Consider the following 23,568-nt stretch of genomic DNA (forward strand, 5'->3'; position numbering starts at 1 on the left):
AATAAATTCTATTGAAAACTATTTCTATTATAAACATTTTAAAATTATTATTTATAATAAAAAACAAATATTCATATATTCTGACTATTTATTTTACAAAATATTAACCGAATAAATAAAAATTAATATTTTCGCTACAACAACTGAGTAACGTTCAAGTTCATCTTTATTGCGGTTACATTTCGGGGGAGGAAATTGAGTAAAATAAAGAAAAAGTGAGTTCGTAAGAGAGAGAGAGAGAGAGAGAGAGAAATAGAGAAAGAGAGAAAAAGAGAGAGAAAGATGGAGAAAGAGAGAGAAAGGGAGAGAAAGAGGAGAGAAGAATTGAACGGATGTTATTTTAAAAATGGAAAACCCGATGGACGCCGACTAGAAAATGTCAAGACGCTGCTACGTTCGAGAAGATAAAGCGCGTCAGCTGCTTCGTACGTTTCTTACAATGAGATGCAAGAAGAAGAGAAACCTTGATATATGCATATATACACATGTATATAAAGTATGGATACTTTACGACGGTAAGAGTCGAGAAAAAGAATAGTCTAAACAGAAAATGCTACTTCAAAATCTCTCGGTTTTGTTTGTGAACAAGATTTTACCAACACCATCATGGTAACATATGATAAAACAAATTAACAAACTATTATTTAATTATGCATATACAAAATGTTCATATGTGTTGAAGAAAAAAAATTATTTTTACTGACTTAGGAAGACAATTGTTTTACTTCCATAAGAAAAATACTATGAGTTATTGGATATAAAAATAAAATGATTACAAATGATTGTTGAATAGTCTTTATAAAATTATTTTTTACCGAGGTAGAAAAATAATTTTTTTAATTTATTTATTTTCAAAAAAGAAGAATGCAATAAAATGTTGAATAGAAAAGAAAATTTATTACAAATGATAATGCTGACAATCCATTATTTATAAATACACGGTTTTACTGTTTACGAGAATTAATGACTGCTGAAAGAACAGGTCTTTTCTCATTGGTCACAACGACAGGCTGCTAGACGACAAGTTTGAAAATTAGAAGAGAATATGACTACATCCTTCGTTCTCACTCTCTCTCCCTCTCTCTTTCTTTTTATGTCACTCCTTTCTGTTATAGCGTCGCAAGACTTCGTAGAACTTACAGTAAACTCCCAAAAGCTCTGGGACGTTGTTCCTCCTGATAAGCACCAAGTTAATATTTAACGATAATATTAACCGAGTACTACTATAGAGGAAGTTATTATTTTGACACAATTGTAACACAGATTACTCGAAACCAAAATATTTAACATTTTTACCTATTTAAACTTTGCATCAGGACTTGTGAATTTTCTTATAATAAGTAACTTACAAGGGAAAAACCAAGTTTATAGAACATCTATTTTTTTTGTTTTACACAATTATAGGATCCATTAGGACTATACACTGTCTAATTAACAAGATCCAATACTCAATCGTTTCCAAAAAAAAAGAAAGGAGAAGTTATAAACAAAAAAATTATAGAAAAAATATAAATGGACTGTATCCATCCTTTTGTTAGAACATACAAAACTATCTGATACGATAGAAATTTGTTTATCGGGTCGGCCGATAATAGGGATATTTAAATACAGATGGGCTTAAAGATATCGAAGTTTTCACAGGAAAAATTTATTATATTTACTCATTTTACAATGGGGTATCTTTCGTCGACTACTTCCACCCTGAGGGCACAACGGTGACTTTATGGTGAAAAAAGTATTATAAATAATAGGGAAAAACCATTACAACTCAGTTAGTCCAGCAATTTCACTAAAGTTAGTTCCATCTATATTTGGCGGAATTATATTCAGTTGATCCGCACATTATCAGTTACGTACAACACATTAAACACTTTAGTGACTAGTTAGTATAAATCAGTAGTTACTACTAGTAGGAACTAAGGAAATTAGGGCAGATAGTGATACAGGGTCCGAGCACCACGCTGATCTGCGGTATAACGAGTACTAAAACATATCTTTAATTCATTACAATTGGGGTGTGTTGTTTTCTTGGATCAACTCCTTCCGCCCTTATAACGTGGAACTGGAAAAGCGCACGACCGTTCACCCAACAGATTCGTTGAAAAGTTATGAGCTTAATAAACGACGATGAGTTGAAAAGTTTTGAACCTATCATGTAGAGGACTGAAAAGTTTTGACTAGTTCAAATTATTTAAACAAAGTTGTATCATTACACAATTATTATAACATTTAAAAAAATAATTATAGATAACTTGTTTTAAAGAGATTATTTAGAAAATTTAATTGAATATTTGCATAAATATTTCTATTTATTTACGAGATATATTATTTTCGAAATGTCAATGATATCGATTTTATTATAACGATAATATCGAAAAAATAAATAAAAAGAGAACGTCTTCCTCTTGAAAAAGGTTTTAATTGCAAGTTTCTATGACTTTTCGTACCAAAGATATCGTCTTCAAAATATTGCCATTCATAATTCGTTCACGCTTGTGCCTTAGTAGTAAACGTAGTAGGAGTAGTAAAAATATAATACGTTTACTACGCCGATCAAGCACGTGTGTTTTCATGAATGTAAATTAGGTCAATGCGTCACTACGCTTATTGAATTTAAAGAAATTATATAGATTGGTCTTTTAATGTAAACATTTATAAAATTTACGTAAGAATATCTTCGAAACTTCAAACATATTTGCAACAATTGTCTAACAATTTACTATTAATAATTTCATATAAATAATTTGTATGTTGAAATTCTGGTAATTTATTATTCCAAAATATTGAATATTATTTAATGTTCTTATTATATATTATACGACAATTTTTTATAAACAATTTTTTATAAGCAATTTTTATTACAAATAATTTTTGTTGATATTTTTAAAATTTAATATTTTCCAAAAATATATTACATTTTTAATATCCATGTAATAATTTTAAACAAAACAATTTTTTAATAAACTATAATTTTAAAACGCAAGTAGTTTAATATTCTTTTTGATTATATAATCAAAAATTTGTTCAAAATTTTGTTATAAACAATTTTAAAGATTTTCTCTATAATAGTAAATTTGTTTGACGTATCACGCTTTACTAAATACTTATCATACCAAATAACATCCATTAATCGACCATGGAATTTATAGATCGCACTAAAAACAATATAATAGAAGCAATCGTCTGAGATAAACATCTGCGTATACACACAAACACGTACTCGCACAAGCATACGCACTATCTCCCTTTCTCGAGAAACGCTATTTCTATTACGCAAATGTAGGCACTTAGTACTCCAATTGAGTATCAATTAGGTAAATTTCATTCAGAAGCTAAACGAATTTTCTCAATCCATTTAAAACTCAATTACTGTTATCGCTACTTTTGGTTTTAATCGTTTCCAAATAATTAAAACTTGATTTTTCTTTTATACACAGATAAAAAACCATATGAATGAAATTCATCAATAAGAAAGACAAATGTCGAATATTTATTTCAAATATTTGTATACAAAAAAAATTTATAAAAAATCAAAACCAATTAATCTTCTCAAACAGCAGATAAAATTAATTCCAAATATACATTTAATTATTAAAAAAAAAGTCATTAAAAATTACAGAAAAAATATATATTTTCAAAAAAGAAATATCCATCTGTAAAATAAAATTTTAAAAATATGAGAAAGTGTGTGAAAAATGATATAACAAAAAAGAAGGAATGTCCTTACTCATTCTTTCGGTTTCATTTTCAAGAAAAATTTTTCCTTTACTTAAAAAAAAAAAAGTAACAAAAGTGAACGAACAGTACGATGACACGTTAAATAAAAGATAGATGATCGATTTAAAGGTTCCAACGATATCGTATGAGATTCATCTTGTCAAGGCGAAAGAATTTTCTACGAGAGTTCGACTGTCGCCCGTTTATATCTCTTTTCTCCAAAAGTGGATCCCAAAAAAAAGAGAGAAGATAGAGAGAGAGAGAGAGAAAGAGAAAATTCTTTCGTATTGCGAGCGAAATTTTCTTCAAACAGCTTCTTACTTCCTATTTTTAAGCATCAACCTTCTTAAAGAAGTGCTGAAAGCTCAAATGGAAGAAAGCTTTTTCTTTCTTTCTATCGAACGAAAGAGGGAAAGAAGGAAAAAAGGGAAAGAGGAAAGAAGATTTTATATTTTATTATATTTTCTACGTCGCAAATCGCCGTTAAAAATTCTTTCACTCTTTAACTAAAGTAGTTCTTTTACTTCAAGTATATATCTTTTTTTTCACAAACTTCAAAATATAAAAGTAAAATATTTTTCGAACGTTAACTTTTTTACGAAAGAAAATAGGTCGTCTGTAGGATGTAATATATTTACATAAATTACTCGTTATAATTGTCTACGATCTTTTTCTTTTCTTTTTGTTTGTCACGTTTGAACTAAAACAGAAGAACAAAATCCAAAATTGTTTAAATAAAAGATAATAATTTTGTATGCAAGAAAGCAGAACGTTAAAATGATATAATATATTAACAAATTATTCTTTATAATTGTCTACGATTTTTCTTTTTGAATTAGAAAAATAAATGAAATTTAAAGTCGTAAAAGTAAAGAATTTATTTTTCTTACGAATATTATCATTCCTCTTAAAAAAATAGGTCGCCAGTACGATAAAACATATTTTTATCATAATTTTCTGCGATTTATCTCCTTTTTCATATTTTCTTTCCTTAGTATACTTAAATTAAAAATAAAAGAAGACATATACGTTTTATATTATCGACATAATAGCAAGCATTGCTTTACCTTTTAAAAGTATTCGACTTGAACTGTCTCACAAATTTCAACTCACCTCCAATATCCAACGAAACAATGTATAATGTAAAAGTCACGATAGAATTTTACTCGAAGTGGTTTCACTGCCACTTGTATGTTCTCTCTTACGATGGAAGTCTCAACAAATAATAGATCTCATTTCCAACTGCTAACCAAATAACATAGAATTCTTTCGCGAGAGGTTACATTTGAAGTAACATTTTATTGTTAAAGAAAAAACGTGGTATAAAAAAAAGAAAAAATTTATTTCATTTGTGGAAATCTTCTTCTTGAAAAAAAAAAAACATATAATCTACATTTTGTAAGTATTAAAATGTATATTTTATTTTTTATTTTAAAAAAGAAACAAAAAAAGTAGAAGAGAAAATATTTGATCCAAACTTATCTTTTAAAATTATGAACGATGATTAAACTGAATGGTTGGGTACGGGGAGAGGTAGAAAAGAGTAAAAAAAATTGTAGAAGTCTTGTTAACAACAGAATAACATTCTTGTGGGCAATAAAATACCATATTGTAAATGTAGGAAGGTACGATAGCTATTTTCAAGTCGTTCTCACGTTTCTCTCTGTCCCCCTTTTTCAACCAAAATTCAGAGAAACACGTTCACCATTTGCCTAGTCGAGCGTCCGTTAAGTAGGATAATAATATGCCAGTAAAATTACACTTTCCGAGAGGCCACTTTACCAAAGGCAAAAACTTTCGGTTCTATCGGAAACAGTCCTCTCTCTCTCTTTTCCCTATACCCAGAAGCGAAAATTTAGTATGCAACTTCTTGCAAACGATGTCGTACCGACTAAAGAGAAAAATCTACTTCTACCCTCCGGCAAGTCGATGCCCATCAAATTATTTCAGAGGTAATCGAAAGATTTAATGAATTAATGAATAATTTCAAATCACTATCCTTCAGAAATATTTTGTTTTAATAAATTATCAGTGTATATACATATATATATTTTATTAATATTTTTAAATAATCAATATTTAAAATAAAATATTAGTGTGCATTTTATATTAATATGCAGCTCCAATTCAATCCTGTCCAAATAATAAATATTGGTCGTCTATTTAAAATACTAAACACATATTATTTAAAGTGAAACAAATGTTTATACCACTATTTACTTTATAAAATATTAGCAAATAAATAAAAATAAATTTCCAAGCCCTTTATGTTATTACGTAACAATAATTTATACATCTGATTATTTAATCCGACTTTTCTACTACCTTTTGTCTCGGCTGACTATTTTAACGTTTTACCACTGTCCGCTTATCCTTTCTTTGGTCTAAAATGTCATTCCATGGATTTTCTTGTAAATAAAGTAAAGTTTGTAAACCATCTACTTCTTTTTTCCTTTAACTTCATAAAGCTACATAAACAGAGAAAAAAAGAAAACTTTTGTACGTAATGAAAAGTAAAACAACGATAAATTAAAGAAACATTTGTTGTTTCTTCTACAAAGTATTACATTGACAATTAATCATAGATTTAATATCATTTTGTATTCTTTCTTAGAAACATGTAATTTTCTTTTTTATTTTTTATTCTAGCAGGTTACTGTGGGACCCTAATCACTCCTAAAGGGACTTATTAAAGCTAGATTAAAAGTTAGGTATATTACAACTAACAATATCCTTCAAAATATGCCCATTAATTCTACTTAAACGTAAGCCGGATATTGTCTTTTATATATTTTTTATTTTTTATTTGTCTTTATTATTCTTTTCTTTTTACAGGTATAATGGAATTTATTTCCTTCTATGATCGTTTAACAATAAATTTTAATTTTAATATTAAATTTATTAAAAATAATAAGAAAAATTTTTTCCTTTTTTCATTTCCTTTTAAAAATTAATGTCACAATATTTTCTAGTGTCGACTTAGAAGATCTATCCAAGTAAAAAGAGGGCGGACAATACTCAAGAGAAGAGGATAGAAGGAAAAGTATTTCACTGCTTGGTGACAGCTTAATCAGGATACAAACTTCCCGAAAGATCGGAAGGCTCTTTACTTTGACAAGAGTCCCTTTTATTTTGGAATTCAATGACAATATCCAATCAAGCCATTTTCAAAAAGAATAATATGAATTTAAGGATAGATATGCAAATATTGAATTATCCGATAAATTATTCCATAATTTTCCATAGAAAAAATATTATTTTTTTTTTTCATTTCAATATAAAATAATTAAAAATGATGGAATATCTAAAATATGAAGATACATTATTTATGAATATATTGTATAAAGTAGTAAAGATTTCTAATAATAAATACTAGGCTTATTTAAAGATAAATGAAAAAATTCTCACCTTATTTATAACAACTTTCAATGAAAAATTAAATTTTATAAAAATATTATGTTTAATAATTTAATCATGTATAATAAATTATTACCGAATATTTACGATGAATTTAGAAATGTTTAACACGCAATTAAAATATATTACAAACTCGAAAATGGATATTAAATTTGCACCTACTTTCGGTTCTTTCATTAGAAAATAATTGAATACACAATAGACTAAAGTCCGGTAAATGGTAATTCCAAATAGCCTATTGGTGTTTCTAGAACAATAAGCTTGTTTATCCCTATTAATGACGAACTATATTTGTCTTCCAATAGAAGCACGAGTAACGTGAATGTGTCAATAATGATTGTAAAAATTTTTACAGTTGTATAAATGTATATATATCCATATTTATATTTAATATTTTACTAAAAAAAATCAATTAACGCATTTTAAAAAATATTCATGAAATATTATAACACCTTTATTTACTCAGACGTGTGTATTATAACTCGTTACAAGAAAGAATTAAATTATCTGAACGTACCGGGGAACAAACGTGAGCAGAAATATTTTCTACAACGAAAACTTGATCAAAACTAATAAACGTTATTGCAACGAAACATATGCAAATACATTCTTTTGACAAAATACATATTGCGAAATATGCCACAAACAATATACTTACGTTATATGTGTAACAACAAATGCAAACGCATTGTATATGTTCTATTTAAACAATGCGTTTAACAATCGCATAAGCAGAAATGTAACGGAATGTGTTTTACCGCTTCGATAACGAGGCTCTTGATTGAATTTTCTCCATCGACTATTGGATTTAACAGCTTCTATTTCGTAAATGAACGAAATTGGATACTAAACGTGGAAAACACGTATCGTTAATAAGAGAAGAAACTGATATCTGATTTATCGAATAAGTATATTTTATTTTTTGTCTTTTTTCTATGTACATACATGTATACCTAAGTACACACATCATCTTAAAAATATATTTGTTTTAAAGTTGTAAAAGAGACAAAAACTTATATGGAAAAAGAACAAAATAAATGGTTGTAAACAAATAAATTAGATGAATTATGCGAAAAATTTATTTTAACCTTTGTTCGACTGTCAAATTATTTCTCACCTTGTAGAACTTTTCGCTTTTATTACCTCTTAACTCCGTGGATGAATAGCATACAAAGCCCAAGTAAAAAGTTTTTAAAAAAAATATAAGATCCTAGTCGACCGTATAATTGACAATTCGATAAAAAAAATAATCACATTTGGAGTCAGAAACAATTGATGGATACTTTTGTGTGTGTGTGTGTTTGTGTACATCAGTAATTTGAACAGTGAATTAAATAAAAAACATACAATATTAGCAGATATATTAATATTTACATTATTTGTTAGATGTTCGACTATTTTTATAGTACTTATGTATGGATTCTGTTTGTATTCTTGTGATAACTCGTCCAGTGTACTGACTAATTTTTCGTGAACGTCCATTTCTCTAGTTATTTTGTAGTTCTTTCTTAATCCATACTTATCAATGACTCTTTCTACAGTAGATCAGGTTCTGTTTTCTAATTTGCGATATTTCTAATAAACTTTTACATTGATTATGTAAATTAATAATAATTTTTCTTTTTTCTATCGTTGTTTCCATACATTTTCATCTTATTTTTTAAAAATAATTTTCAATCTTAAAAAGTTTTTAGTTCAACTAATGTCGATAACGCTTACAAACATACTAACGATGTCAATTATACCTAAAAAAAATTACGTGATGTTTTTACATTATGGTTTGTATACAAACTCTTTAGTAAATAGTTCGAAATAAGAATATATATTTTTGCCAATTTTTTTATTTTCCTTGTCAATTTTTTAATTTATTCAAAAAAATTATTTTTTATTTCATTATATCTGTTGTAGAAACTCTCTCTCAATAATATGTACAAATTTATTGTTTATAAAAAATTAGTTAATAAACTACAATTTCACAACATTTTATTTCAAATTGATAGGTGTACGAATACTTTCTACACCCACTGTATATTAGTAACTATTTGCTTCAAAACGAAAAGATCATGTAAAAATGTAACTATTAAGGTAGCTAACTCGATTTTTTGAAAAATAAACTTATACCATTTTCAAAATAAACGGCTCATGTCGTCTATTTGTTACGTATATATAGATGTCATCCTCTACTAACGCCTATCGTCCCTTCCCTTCTGGCATACTACCTCACCCTAAACTACCCTTTCGTTTGAAACCCCCACATCGTACCATGGCGGATAATAATTCATCATATGATCGCTCTGTTTTCAGTCGTGTACGCCACAACACACATGCACAGACATGCACACGCGCTCACACACACACATTTATTCTCTCATTTCTTTATACCATAAAAATAGGAGACAAAATTTCTTACAGCTTTATTTATCAGAAAAACATCTTTACCCATCCTAGAAATATTTATTTAAACTTATAAAAACGTTTCCACCATATTCTGGAAATATCTATTTATATCCGTTTATATGAAAAATTCTTTTTATCCTATTCTAGAAAAAAATATCTATTTAAAATTAACTACAATAAGAATGTCATTAACTTATCCTAAAAACATTAACGTATACATTCAATAATGATCGTTTTTAAATATTCATACCTTAACCCTTTCTTGTCGTTACACTTATTCTCACCTTTATTTATAAATTGTCCCCAATTCAACAAATATTTGGTCTTAAGACGCTTATATCGTATTTTTTTTCTTTTCCGTTTTTTTCGAAAGTACTTTTTTTAAATTGGAGTAAATGTTATCTCAAAATCTGCTCAACCATCATTTGAAAGTCAATATATTGGACTTCGTTAGTTTCTTTTATTTACAAACTATAAGACTGTTATAGCGTAAATATGCAGCCCTATTTAAAAAAATTATGATAACCTTGAAATCTAAAGGAAATGACCTTGAGAAAAAATTCGGCCCATCACCGTATTGGCGTCTTCGAATAAAATATTTTCTCTCTCTAACATTTTTTTCTATCGTAAAAAATAAGCTATATATTATATTTAATCAAGTGAAAGACCTTGTATATCAATATATATATGATTAACTTTTAAACAGGTTGTAATTATAATATTAATAAGTTGAATGCCACAGGGGTCACCCGACACTTAACTGGGCTGTCGTCATGGGGGTCACCGGTGACCGACGTGTCCAGATTAATAGAATTATATTCCACATCGTGGCGCCACGGACAAACCCGGTATAGGAACCCTGTAGAAGGGACGCGCCAAAGAATTTTGGGGGACAGGAACTTATGTAGTCACGTGATTGCGCGCAAATGAATCGAACATTTTAAATAGTATAAAAGTTGTATATACTTAGTAATAGTGAATAGTGTAGGGGGTAGAGTGGTGAATTGGTTGGAAAAAATTATGAAATAATGAATTGCATCAAATACAACAAGAAAAACTGAACCATATTTAATGATAATTAAAAAATTTTATATTAAAATAGAATAGGTTAGACAAAAAAATTATTATAAATTCAAAAAAGAAAGATTCAATTAAGTTTGATTTGATAAAAGGCATTACAGTATTTAGAAATTTCAAAACAACTTATAGGAATTTATACAATTTTGATAAATACAATTATCTACTATATATATATTATATTTACAATAATTTTAATCATTCGTACAATTTGTTTTCAATTTCCAATATTAATAAATCACCCAGGATTCCTGGGTATTATATCTTCATAACTAACCACAGCCGTTATTTATACATACTAAAGATAAACATGGCTGCGCGTTGCACCGGAAGGCATTAATCAGCCGATAGAAGTGATGCTAGATCAACTAAATTCTCACGCGACGCTAGCAGCTTAACAGTCTATGGGTCACTATATACCTAACTATATATTATATTTATATATTGTTCTCTATTACACATTATTTGCTTAACCTTTGATAGAATAGAAAAGATAATATTGTCTTTATCGAATAGTGTAGATATACTTGAAGATATCGATCTTTTCTAACGTCTTTAGAATAAACAACATCGTTCACATTGATTTTTTTACTTAACAAAACCTTTTTAAATATATATTTTCATATACCTACGTAATACGATCTTAATCTTAATGCAATGTAATTAATCGTGAAAAATAGTGTAATCATTAAAAGTTTTCTAATTACGTGATGCATGCAAACCATTCGTTACGCAGGCTTACACGCTTACTTATTACTTTCTTCATCACAATTTTACCTTGGGTCAATATAATAACCGTTAAATACTAAATATATGAATTCGTCGGTGGGTTGTAAAGCTGTGACCTTAACATAAAAACAATTATTTTTATTCAAATCCATTTTTATTTAACAAAACAAATAATAATAAAAGTTCCTCTAATAAATTATAAATATTAATTTATAAATATCATTTAATATTATATACTAACTACAAATTTAGAAAAATTTGACTAAATAAATATCAGTCATTGTACTCTTTCTCTCTCTCTCTCCCTTTCAGTCGCTCTGTCTCTCCTTCTGTCATACTGTCATTATTGTAGGCTCTATAGGTTCAAAAGGTAGGGAAGGGCTGCTGGGATGAAACGTCGGATACAGAACTACGTACTGTCATGTCGATGTATTCTGTTGTCATATGGATCTGTCCTTATCATCGTTCGTCTCGTACGCGTTTACGACAGCTCGACATACGCTATTTCAACGAGCATTATCGATACGCTGTTATCGCATCTATCAACGCTTCTTTAACGAGTGTTCATCCTTCTTCCATCGGATATATCTGATAGATTTTGCATATATTATCAGCCATTCATAAAGCTAACTTAAACTCATTAAAATCACAATCTATCCTAAATCAATTTTAAGTTTACATTATTAACATTCTATGTTATTCTATATATTTTATAAATCTACAAACTCATTAGAATTAGATTTTTCAATCCATCCCTAATAAATGTAAAATTTATTTTACTTAACATTCTTTTGTATCGTTTAAATCTTATAAGTCTTTAAAGAACATACATATATTGGTATAATAAAATGTGATTCATCGTGGTATTACATAAATGTAAAACTCTTTTTTATCGATGGATAAGGATATCAGACAAAAAAAAGAAAAGGATAATATAAAAGAGAGAAAGATCACAAAGAAGGGTTTTGCGATCTAACAAAAAAGTAAAATGTAAAGCTCACCCTTCATATTATGTGTATTACGATACATGGGGCATAACGAAAATATACTGCAAAAATTTAGAAATGGATAACTTATATGTAGAAAAAGAAAATTACATTAGCATAAGTCCATAGACGTCTGGGTTTTAAATTATTAAGTAATAAAAATCAGTCGTTCATGTACAGCCAGACATTAAACTTTCAGGTATGATTTAGTTCTATTTTTTATTAGAAAAGAAATTTAACAAGTATGATCACATATTTGAGAATTTTATGAATCTTCAAGACAACTTAACAAATTAAGCATTTTCAAACCTATGTTAATTTATTTAATTTTTCTTTCGTCAACAGAATTGTATTTAAAATACATTAATTTGTCGTAGCTAAAATGCTCGATTCTAAAAAATGACTCATACACTCTCGTGAAATCTTATAACACTTTTGAAAACGTTTAACGCGATGTCGCGATTGAAGTACTTACTTATGAATAACTTGAAGATATTAAAATGAGAACGCGAATATTATAGAAAACGAGAGAGAGAAATGGAACATACACGTTTGACCGCGAAGAAATCCAATCTTATAGAAGAAACTCTCTAGAACGAATGTTGAATTGTGAAAAATTATGCATGAATGAGCAATGAGTGTTGAACGTAGCACCAAATTTTCCTTCTTTCCAGTCGATTATATTGAAACGAAGAATTCATAATAATATGGAAAATGAAATAAATTTATTTAAGATATCTTCTTCTGAAATATAGTATAAATGTGGATCTCCAAATATATATATCAATATTTACAATAAATATATTTTTAAATTTTCTTTCAAATGAAATAAATTTTAAAATTAAATTTAAAAAAAATAAAAATTTATTTTTAAATTTATTTATATAAAATATCTACGTGTAACTGAATCTTCAAGTATATCAATATTTATCATAAAGATATTTCTAAATTTCACTCATGTGTATGTAAGTATATTTGTATGTATATGTATGTAAATATAATAATATAATAGAATTATAATTTCGTTGAGTTAATCTATTAAACGTGTTTTATATTGGTACGTTCGCATCATCATTTCTGTTGAATAGGTACGTGGGAAAGAACATGAATAATATAATAAGTGAATATGATTTAGCTATCGGCTACGTTAGGTACTATTTTAGGGAATAAACGTAATCTGTCAAATTTCCTCTCCCAGCAATACACATACGTATACATATCCACGCATGTAAAATTGCGTGTCCGAAGATAATTATCGTTTACGATATAAAAATGAATATTTTCTTCTTCTAATATAAATATGTGAAAATTCTTAAGGTTATTTAAAACGTTTTATATATCAATACGAATTCTCGAAATTGGTTTCTATTTATTTTTGATATTTCAAGTACCCCTTATAGCTAAAAATTATTTTAAAAATGACAAGGGAAAGAGTAAAGAATTGTCTCGAATTTATTAAAACGACGAAAAGTATTCTCTATGAATATTTAATGATGGCTCCTGCTAGATATTCTTTATCTATATCTTAACGGTTATATAAAAAATAAAACGATTCCCCATAATCAAATTCGTATCTTTTAAAAATTCATAGGCGTCTTCGATCGATCTTTTTTTCAACATAAATATCTAACTCATCCATATACTCACGTACATGCATATATATATATATAAATCCATAAAAAGAAAGAAAAGAAAAAAAAGTAATGATAAAAAGTGATAAGAGAATTTAATGGTGAAATTTTTGATGAAATTCCATATTCAAAATCGTCATTGATTATCTATACGTAATCGATACAACGTATATACTGCCTAATAGCGAGTTACCGATATCTGGTTTACTACGGAATGTGGTATTGCACCCAATAGGCTATCCGCAAGTACCACCCCCTTATTAAACGGCCGATTCTCGGTCCGATCGACTAACGATATTCTATTGTCACGTTGATTAACTTTTCCGATAACTATGCGAGAGACAAATTCCATATTTTTTATTATTATTTTTTGTTTTAGGTGAAAAAGTTTATAACAATTTTGTTTCTATCTACTCACTAAGTGACATTTACAAAATATAATATGGTAAAAAGTTATTCTCCTAGCTTTTTTCAAAAATTGTATGCAATATATCAATTGTTTTTTGATCTAAGTGTGCAGACAACCGGATTATCTACAAAACTTTGAAAATATCTTTAATGATACGTAACGTTAGGAATAAAATCGTTTATGTAATGATCATAATCGAAACGTTCTTAACGATCATCGGTCTCAGCAAGGAAATTACAAATTCTGTACTACCTACTATAACTACCAGTACTACTACTAGTATATTACTAGAAGCTAAGCTAGCGGAATCAACTAGTTTTGGGAAGGTCGATGGTAATCATTGTCGATAGGAATAGTTGAGTATTATTATTATTACCATCGAACTCTAAACTACATGAAAATTACAGACATTTGCTAAATACTTGTCTGTCAATGTATAATACATCAAAGAAATTTATGATTAAACAGCATTTGAATTATTTGATGTAAAATTAAAACAAAAATATAGACGATAAAAATGTATAGTAAATAGACGCACGTGTAAACGTTGCACATCTATATAACTGAATTAATAAAACAGAATGTAGAGAGATGTTACACTTGCAAGAGACTAAGGTCAGGTTCATTAAATCCTCGACAGGTAAGACATTGATGTGCTTTCGTGTATCTACCCACTAGTTTAGAATCCTGTACGATGTTAGCCCAGTTGCTAGCCCTCAGACTTACAATTAACCGTTCCTACGCATATAGGAATCTTGAAACTCGAGATTGAGACTTGAGTTTGACTAGGGTATACATAGGACACTTCAAACGACAGGGACCAAGTCGATCCTAGCAATTTCATTTTGATTCCGCTCTTCGACGTGCCGATGTGTTATCTTAAACATAAGACACCATTTTTATAGAGCAGCCAATTTCCTACAAAAGTTTGTATTGTGCACTTTTTAATAGTCATCCATTTGAATGATATTGAAGATTTAAATTTGGTGATTTTTAAACAAATTTCATTTTTATTTATGAATTTTATAACTCGACAATAAATGACTATTAAAAAGTGCACAATACAAATTTTTGTAGGAAATTAACTGCTCTATAAAAATGGTGTCTTATGTTTTCGCGATTAAATTAAGCGTTCAAAAGATATTCATCATCAAACTTTCATGTGTACTGATTTTTGTCTCTGAATATTTTTCTGTTCAATCAATAAATAATGAAGTATGAATTTTAATCTATTGGACTGAAAAAAAAATAAAAAACTGCGATACGGAGGATCTTCCTATTAAAATTAGGAACTCATATTTGGTGAGAATTGTTTTAAGGTGTCTAGCAACCCATTTTTCCGTGGCACTTGAAAAAAATAAAATAAGTCATTTTTTTAACCCACCCTAATCTATATATATATAAAAATCTCGTGTCACAGTTTTCGTTCCCATACTCCTCCGAAACGGCTTGACCGATTTTGATGAAATTTTTTGTGCTTATCCGGTATCTATGAGAATCGGCCAACATCTATTTTTCATCCCCCTAAATGTTAGGGGTAGTCCACCCCTAAACTTTTTTTTTCATTTTTTAGACAAAATTTTTAATTTCTATTTTTTTATGATACAACATACAAAAATACATACAATCCTTAATTTTCACCCTTCTACGATCAACCCTTATTTTTTAATAGCCATTTTAGTAATTTAATCATTTTTCCTCTCCGGTCGATAACTGATCAATCGTCATTTATTTAGTTATTATTATCCCCGCCAGATGTTTATAGGTGTCACTTCTGACCCAGTAAACAGCACGGAGTAGAACGAAGCCGGTTTCCTTTTTTTTTTACTCCCTACACAGTTGTCGGCCATCATTATTGTTTATGCATCAAGTGTAGTAGTAACGTTGACAATTATTATTTTGCTATCTCAGTGTAACTCTTATATTAACTTTTAATCATTCCTATTTTATCAATAATAATTAAATTATCAATTTTGAGTGTATTTTGCACGATTAGTTAATCAAGTGATTTTATAACCTCAAAAGTACTCAACACGTGACACGAGCTTCCAATAACAACGGATTTTGTGTTGTAAGTATACTTTTTTTTATTTATGTTGTTGATCTTATAAAAATGTAATTTTAATTTAATTTTATTAAAAAAATGTAATTGAACAATTAAGATTTTCATAGTTTCCAAAAAATCAATCATTATGAATCTTTATTTTGAAATGTCAATGGAAATATTGGTTGTATGAAAAAATTATAAGAGACAATGTTTTCATAAAATTTAATTTTTTACTTTTGTTTGAAAAATTTTTCCATAAAACTTATATTTTTGTTATAATTTCATAAATTAAAACTAATCATTTCAAAACTGCGGCAAAAATCCTGGCCCTAATTATACTTTTAACATTTTTCATCATTAAATAATTTCATTAATTCTATTTATGTATGTTTTGCTCGAAGGATTACTATGCGTATCGGTTGATGATTAGACGCGGTCAGGACAAAATCATTCTACGATTTCGTGAACTTTGCCAACAATTCATAGTAGACATGTACGTGAAGATAGGGAGCGAATGACTATGATACTTACGATTTAATCAACAGAAACTGCGTGCGGAAGAATACAATCACTTGCGTGGGACTATTGTAAACAACGCCGAAACCGCAGAAATTGGTAATTCAGTCATTCTACCATAATCGTACATAGGCAGTCCACGTTACATGCAAGAATATAAAAAGGAAGCTATGACTTTCGTGCTAAAATACGAACGGAAAAACATCGTACAATCCATAAAACTTACAGATTTATAATGTTTCTTTTAGTGTTATTATGATTAGTGATTATCATATTATTGCGATATGTAAATATATAATAGATTAATTGATGTTATTAAATACAATGAATTAAAGAAATGGATGTTTGGTGTTTTGAAATTATGCTAGGTGCTAAGTTGGAAAAAAACGAATGTAATAAAACAAATTTCAATAAGATAAGATAAGCAGTTTCAGAATTATTAATAGACAAATAAATTGTGACACTGATTTTTATATATAGACTTTTATTTAGTAATTAATATATAGAATAAAAAATTATATAATGAATTTTATTAATTAATAAATTATCTTTTTTTTATCAGTTTTACGTTCTTTCATTTAACGATTTTTAAATCGATCTGATTTTGAAAAAGTTTTCACCTCAAAAAAAGCCACAGCAACGCGTGGCCGGGGCACCCTAGTATATATATATATATGTCTATTGGTTACTTTGAGACCATTTTCTCCTATATAAGGTATTGTTTGAGGACATTTGGCTGTTTCGGGGACTGTCCTCGTAATTTATTCCACGTTTTGTATACTTCGAGAACTGTCCTTAAAGTATACACCGTTTATATAAAGGTTTATTTGAGGACATCATTACTGAAACGTGTATATAGGGACAATGTCCCCAAAGTAGTTGATCACCAAAAGTATGATTTGAGGACTTAGAAAGAAATTTTCAGGATTTCATCGATAAAGTAAAAAGTGATCAAACTAATGAAAAAACCATTTTATTTTGCAAACTAAAGATCTATGGAAACGTTCCAGATAGCCAGGGTTATACTATAACTTAGTTATTGTTCTACAATAACAGTCAACATGACATCTAGTTATCATCATTTCTTAGCAGTATAACTGTTAACTAAATATTATAGTCTAGTTGAACTACAAGTTATACGATCCCACCAAAATCAGATCATCTGTAAACAGTCGCGTTAAGTACACGTTCGACTCTTTAAAAAAAAAAAAATTTACTTTACAAAAAAAGAAAATCAGAAAAAACCAAGTATAGCTGGTGATATAAAAAATCATGAAAACAAATTTTTTTTTAATTCAAAAATTAAAAGTTGAAATGGAAAATGTGATAAATTTTTTCAACTAAAAATCCTATAACTTCGACAAAAAGAGCGTCTCCGTATACGGAGACGGAGCCCACGGGGAAGCATGATCGTCTCCTCTATACGGAGACGGGGCCCACGGGGAAGCATGCCCGTCTCCTCTATACGGGGACATGGCAACGAACATGTTAATCGATGTGTGTACTGAACGGCTTAAATGTGTATTGTATCCATGTATTTCTCCGCGGCGCGTGGTGAGAGAGTATTATTTCTTCTCTGTCGGAGAGGTTAGCTGCGCGACAGAGGAGTTTTCTTTTCAACAAGTCAAGTGTTCAAGAACTTCTTCAAGTTCACTTTTCCAAATTCAAGCAATAAAAATGGAATGCTGAATGCGATAGCCATAGATAGAAACAAAAATGGTAGAATGTTTGTCGGTGGAAAGATATCCTATCTTAACCTAAGTAAATATAATATATTTTTTTTTGAAACTCGGGTAGATGAATTTTTTTCTTTTACACTTTTCACACTTTCTGTGAATGTGAGATATCTTTATTATGGGTTAAGACACACAAGTATTTCTTTTTGTGTTGCAACTAATACCTGAAGATGTTGTAAAAGAAGGGAACAATTCTTCTAAAAAAACTTCTTTAGAATGGGAGTGATCTGAAAAATAAATAAACGCGGTCGGTCAGGAAACGCAGCTATGAAACAACTGCTATACTAAATAATGAGAGAAAAAGAGACAAACGCATAGAATTGAGCCTGCGAGAGAATGAGACGAAATATAGTTATACAGTTTTTCCTATTCTCGGTCTCCTCATTATGCTATGCTTCGTAGTTATCGCTCCTGGTTGTATATGTTTGTGTTTGTGTACGACTGCATACTACAAAGCGTGGACACATATTATTTCGATACTCGAAATGTTAGTAGGTAGGAGCAATAGAAGGTTAGAAGAATAAACAGAGATAAGCACGTAGGTATGCGACAAAAATATAAGGTCCAAACGAATCGACGGTCGAAATAAAGAAAGAATGTGCTTGGTCTGTTTTTTTTTTACCAAACGTGTCATTTCTTTTCTATTTAAAAATGTTCCTATTGTATTGAAAAATTAATATTAAATTATTTATGTCGCAAATATTATAATTAACAATTATGAAATGTATAAAATATAATAATTGTATTGTCTGCAATATTTTACAAAAAAAAAATGATTATCAGATACATCAGAGAAAAAGAATTAGAGAACACTGTAGAATACATTAGGAGCAGCTGACAAATTCCATTCAAAAGCAAGTAAATTACTGTCACATTTTAAATCGCATATAAGAAAATTATATTATTAATTGTAATATTTGCGTATTTAAGACACTTATACTAATGTTTCAATAAAATAAAAACATTTTTAAGATGTTGAACGCGCAGCGTGAATTGGTGGAGCTTACCACGAAGCTGAAATTTGAAACTCATAGTGTACACAGTTCGATAAGCTGAGAGAGCGATACGATTCAATGCATTATTTAGATTTTTCGTTGTTCAGATTTTTATTTAGAAAGATAAGTTTGTGGTTAAAGAATAAAGACAAGACACGTTACAAATAATAAATGGTCTCGAAGTGTGGTGGGCTATTAAGATGGAAAAGCATTTCTCGAAAAGATCTCTATTATTAAATCTCTCATTACATTTGTACCAGATCCTTTGTTCAGTCCAGCAGTATTTTCCATATGTGTTTCATAACATCTTTATTTCGTCATTCCTAAATTGTTTGTTAGACAGCGGAAAAATATAGATGAAAACGAGAAATTGAAAACCATCCTACAAAAAAATTTTTATATCTGAGTTTCACAAAAAGGATATTCTATATTTACTTAATTTACGACGCATTATATTTTCCTCGATAAACATCCTACGATTTTGGTGTCTATCTACGACTATCGCATTTAGCATTCCATTTTTATTGCTTGAATTGGGAAAAGTGTACTTTTTATCAGCTATTCCACCAAGAGACCATACCGGTGATCTTTATTATATATGGTAATAATATTATATTAAATAAATCCTACAATTATCTTACTCTTGAAACTGTGCATTCGTCTCATTCTCTCGAAACCTAGATTTTTGAAGGTTTCACTTCTAACACGTGTGATTTGCACACATATTTTTTATTTATATTATTATATTTTATTTATCGAAAATAATAAAATATAAAAATATCGTTTATTTACCGAAAAAAATGAAATATAAAACTATCTTTTATTTATGGTTTTGGTAGTGGAAATTTTGCATAAAAGAACTTTGTCTATAATATCGGAACATCATTTCTTTTTCTTTTTCATTTCATCTTCGCGCAGCTAACCTCTCTGACAGAGGAGAAATAATACCCCCACCACGCGCCGCGGAAAAATACATGGACACAGAACACATTTGAGCCGTTCAGTGCACACAACCTGCAAGTTTATGATAGTGGAGATGATTAGATAATGGACAAATCTTGAAAATCTTTGTTAGTCTTCTTTCAATATATTATGATCTTAATAATTAAAAATAAAAAAAAAACAATTATTTAATAATAACTTTCCTGAATAATAAAGATTAACACTATTAAACGGCAAAATTTTTTTGAGCAATTGAATAATAAGTACTATACAATATACATTATTTCATCGCATTTCTCAACTTTTTGTTTTATGGAGTTAATTGATGTGTGCACTGAACAGCTGGTATCAAAATGTAGTATGATATGATTGACGCTTGAGATATTACGCTTCTTTGATAGAACATTTTTTACTGATTTGCGATGTTGGATAGCTATACATGGATATTTCTAAGTTTTTATTATAGACTCTCTCCGATTTTTATTAAAAAAAAGGATAGTATCTTACGTTTGAGGCTATTGCTTCTATCAATTACATGAATAATAACTGCTATGGATATGCTCTTAAAATTAGAACTGTCGGAGTGTCCTCAAAGTGGTCATCATATGAATGTCCCGATAATATACATTACATTCACACGATCAGTATAGCTATCAGTATAGCTGTCCCCATAGCAGTCGATCCTTAAACAAATGTATATGTCCTCATATCATCCCTTATATAACTGGTCTCATATCATACAATACATAATAAATTGTGTAAAAAGTCCATTAAAAACCCATAGTTGACGGATATATTAATGTAGTTTAATCTATAATGATATTTTCTACTGTTTTCTGCTATTTAAAAAGGTTCCCATTTTCTGTCCCCAAAATAGCCAATAGACATATATATATAAATACCAAAAAAGTTCCTATATACTATTTAAATATTTTTCTTGATAAAACGGCAGGAACTTCCTTGATTACCTGATATTAATAAAGAATGGATTATATATACATGTAGACCTCCTACAACACGGCATCTTATAACACGGTTTCGCTAAACATGATTCATAAATTGCGGGAACCCTCCTACAACACTGCATCCTATAACACGGTTTCCTTTCAAAAAAAATCTTTGTACAACACTACTTCTACAGCCACGGCGAGGCTTGACGTCTTAAAGATACAGAGTTGTGGAAAGTATTTCTTTTCATCTCCATGGCCTGAAAACAAAAATTTTTGGCTCATCGATCTGGATCTCATACAACGCTGTTTCACACAACATGGCATTTTGTAGGAACCAATCTACCATGTTATAGGAGGGTTACCTGTATTAAAAATCATTTCATAATTTTTATCACATTTCTTTCTTATACAATGTTTGATTTTTTGTATCAAAAAAGTAAAATATTTCTTCATTGGAAATTAACAAATTGTTTACTAGATTGAGACAGATTTTTAACAACAATGGTCAATATATTATTAATTAAATAAATGTCTTTACAAAGGTATAATCGTTAAATTAATTTAAAATACTACAAAACAATGCGATAATCTATAATTTACAAAATTAGAAATAATCAAGAAAATTAATACCATTTTAAATAATAGAGATAAATGATAGGATCACGTGAAATTTTTTATCTACTTAACATAAAAATTCGCTTATCGAAAATCGTCAAATTATTTGACTTCATTGAAAAAAAATATTCATATGAGATTAAAGTAGGAAAGAAATGGAAATAAAAGTGGATGGAAATTATAGAAGAAATTCGAATAAGGAGACTAATTTACGTTCTACGAAACCTATTTTCTTCGATCCCACATTACCTGTAGTAAGTGCGCACAAGAAATTTTGCAATCTAACTTTCAACCAAAAACATACTGCTTCCTTTTTTCTTTCTTCTTTTTTTTTCTTTCTTTTTATTTTTTTCTCCTCTTCTTCAACAAACTATATAGAAACTTTAACCTGTCTCTGAAACGCATGATAAGGGTCAAACTAACTTCGAATAGAACATTCTTTCTTTTTCTCGCTAAACTGACGAGAATTTTAGTGAAAGAAAGTAATAGCCAGATTTCTATCGGTAACTATTCTGTTCTTGACAATTACCATCTCTCTTTTTTCTTCTCTTCTCTTTTGTATTGAATTCACGGAAGAAGGATCATAAGATTTATCAAACAAAAAGAAAAAAAGGAAAAATAAACAAAAATTAATTTCCCCCTAAACAAAAAAAAAAGGGAAAAAAATAATTCCCATCAACTGAACAAAATTCTATATGAACAGAAAAAAAAAGAAAGAAAATGAGAAAGAGAAATACAAAAAAACACACGAGTTAAAAAAAGATTCAAAAAGGAATGGAGTATAAGTTTTTCCATTCTAATTCTTTTTTGACTTAGTCAGTCACGTATACGCACACACGTGATAACGTCACGTGCGTGGTCTTGCAAAACAGACTCGTGTAGCCTCGTGTGAAAAAAAAGAAAATAAAAAATACCAAAAAGGAAAAGAAAAGGATACCATATAAAAAAGAAAGAAAAACAAAGATGACGATGATAAGAAAGAAGAGGAACATCTTTGTTCACTTAACTAGAAACCCCTGATGAAAAAAAAAGAAAACAAATACAAAACTAACTAAGAGTATTAGAGTTATTAGAGTATTAGAGTTTTCCCGATGTCTCTTACGAACTGTCATCCGATCACTTTTACCAATCATGAGCGCTTGACTTGAAGAAGAAGACTGGTCGAAACGATTGTGTTCAATTTACAATGAAATCGTTTCTCAAAAGATGATCCATTATTCATGAGGGACATTTCGTGTGGCGACAAAGGAAAGTCGATCTCCTTTTCATGCCTCATAAAACTGCCTATTACGCGAAAATGGCCCTTACTAACACCATCTTTTCTCGAGTTTCCTTTTACAAAATGCTGCAATCTGCCATAACCATTAGCCTTACGTAACCAAAGCAACTGACCATACGCTGAAA

General features: G+C 28.9%; 1 protein-coding gene and 1 long non-coding RNA gene across 7 annotated transcripts in view; one reads left to right on the forward strand and one right to left on the reverse strand.

Moving 5' to 3' along the window:
- Positions 1 to 23,568, reverse strand: part of 5-HT2B (5-hydroxytryptamine receptor 2B) — a 116,464-nt gene that overhangs the window by 77,132 nt on the left and 15,764 nt on the right. The gene's annotated exons all lie outside the window — the stretch shown is intronic.
- Positions 16,193 to 17,484, forward strand: LOC149033260 (uncharacterized). Its single transcript, XR_016175927.1, has 2 exons — positions 16,193 to 16,434; positions 16,812 to 17,484. It is a non-coding gene; the product is annotated as an uncharacterized LOC149033260 (long non-coding RNA).

Source organism: Polistes dominula, unplaced genomic scaffold (assembly GCF_049000335.1).
Source record: "Polistes dominula isolate Pdom_NZ unplaced genomic scaffold, Pdom_raw_medaka contig_15, whole genome shotgun sequence".
In the NCBI taxonomy this organism is placed as follows: domain Eukaryota; kingdom Metazoa; phylum Arthropoda; class Insecta; order Hymenoptera; family Vespidae; genus Polistes; species Polistes dominula.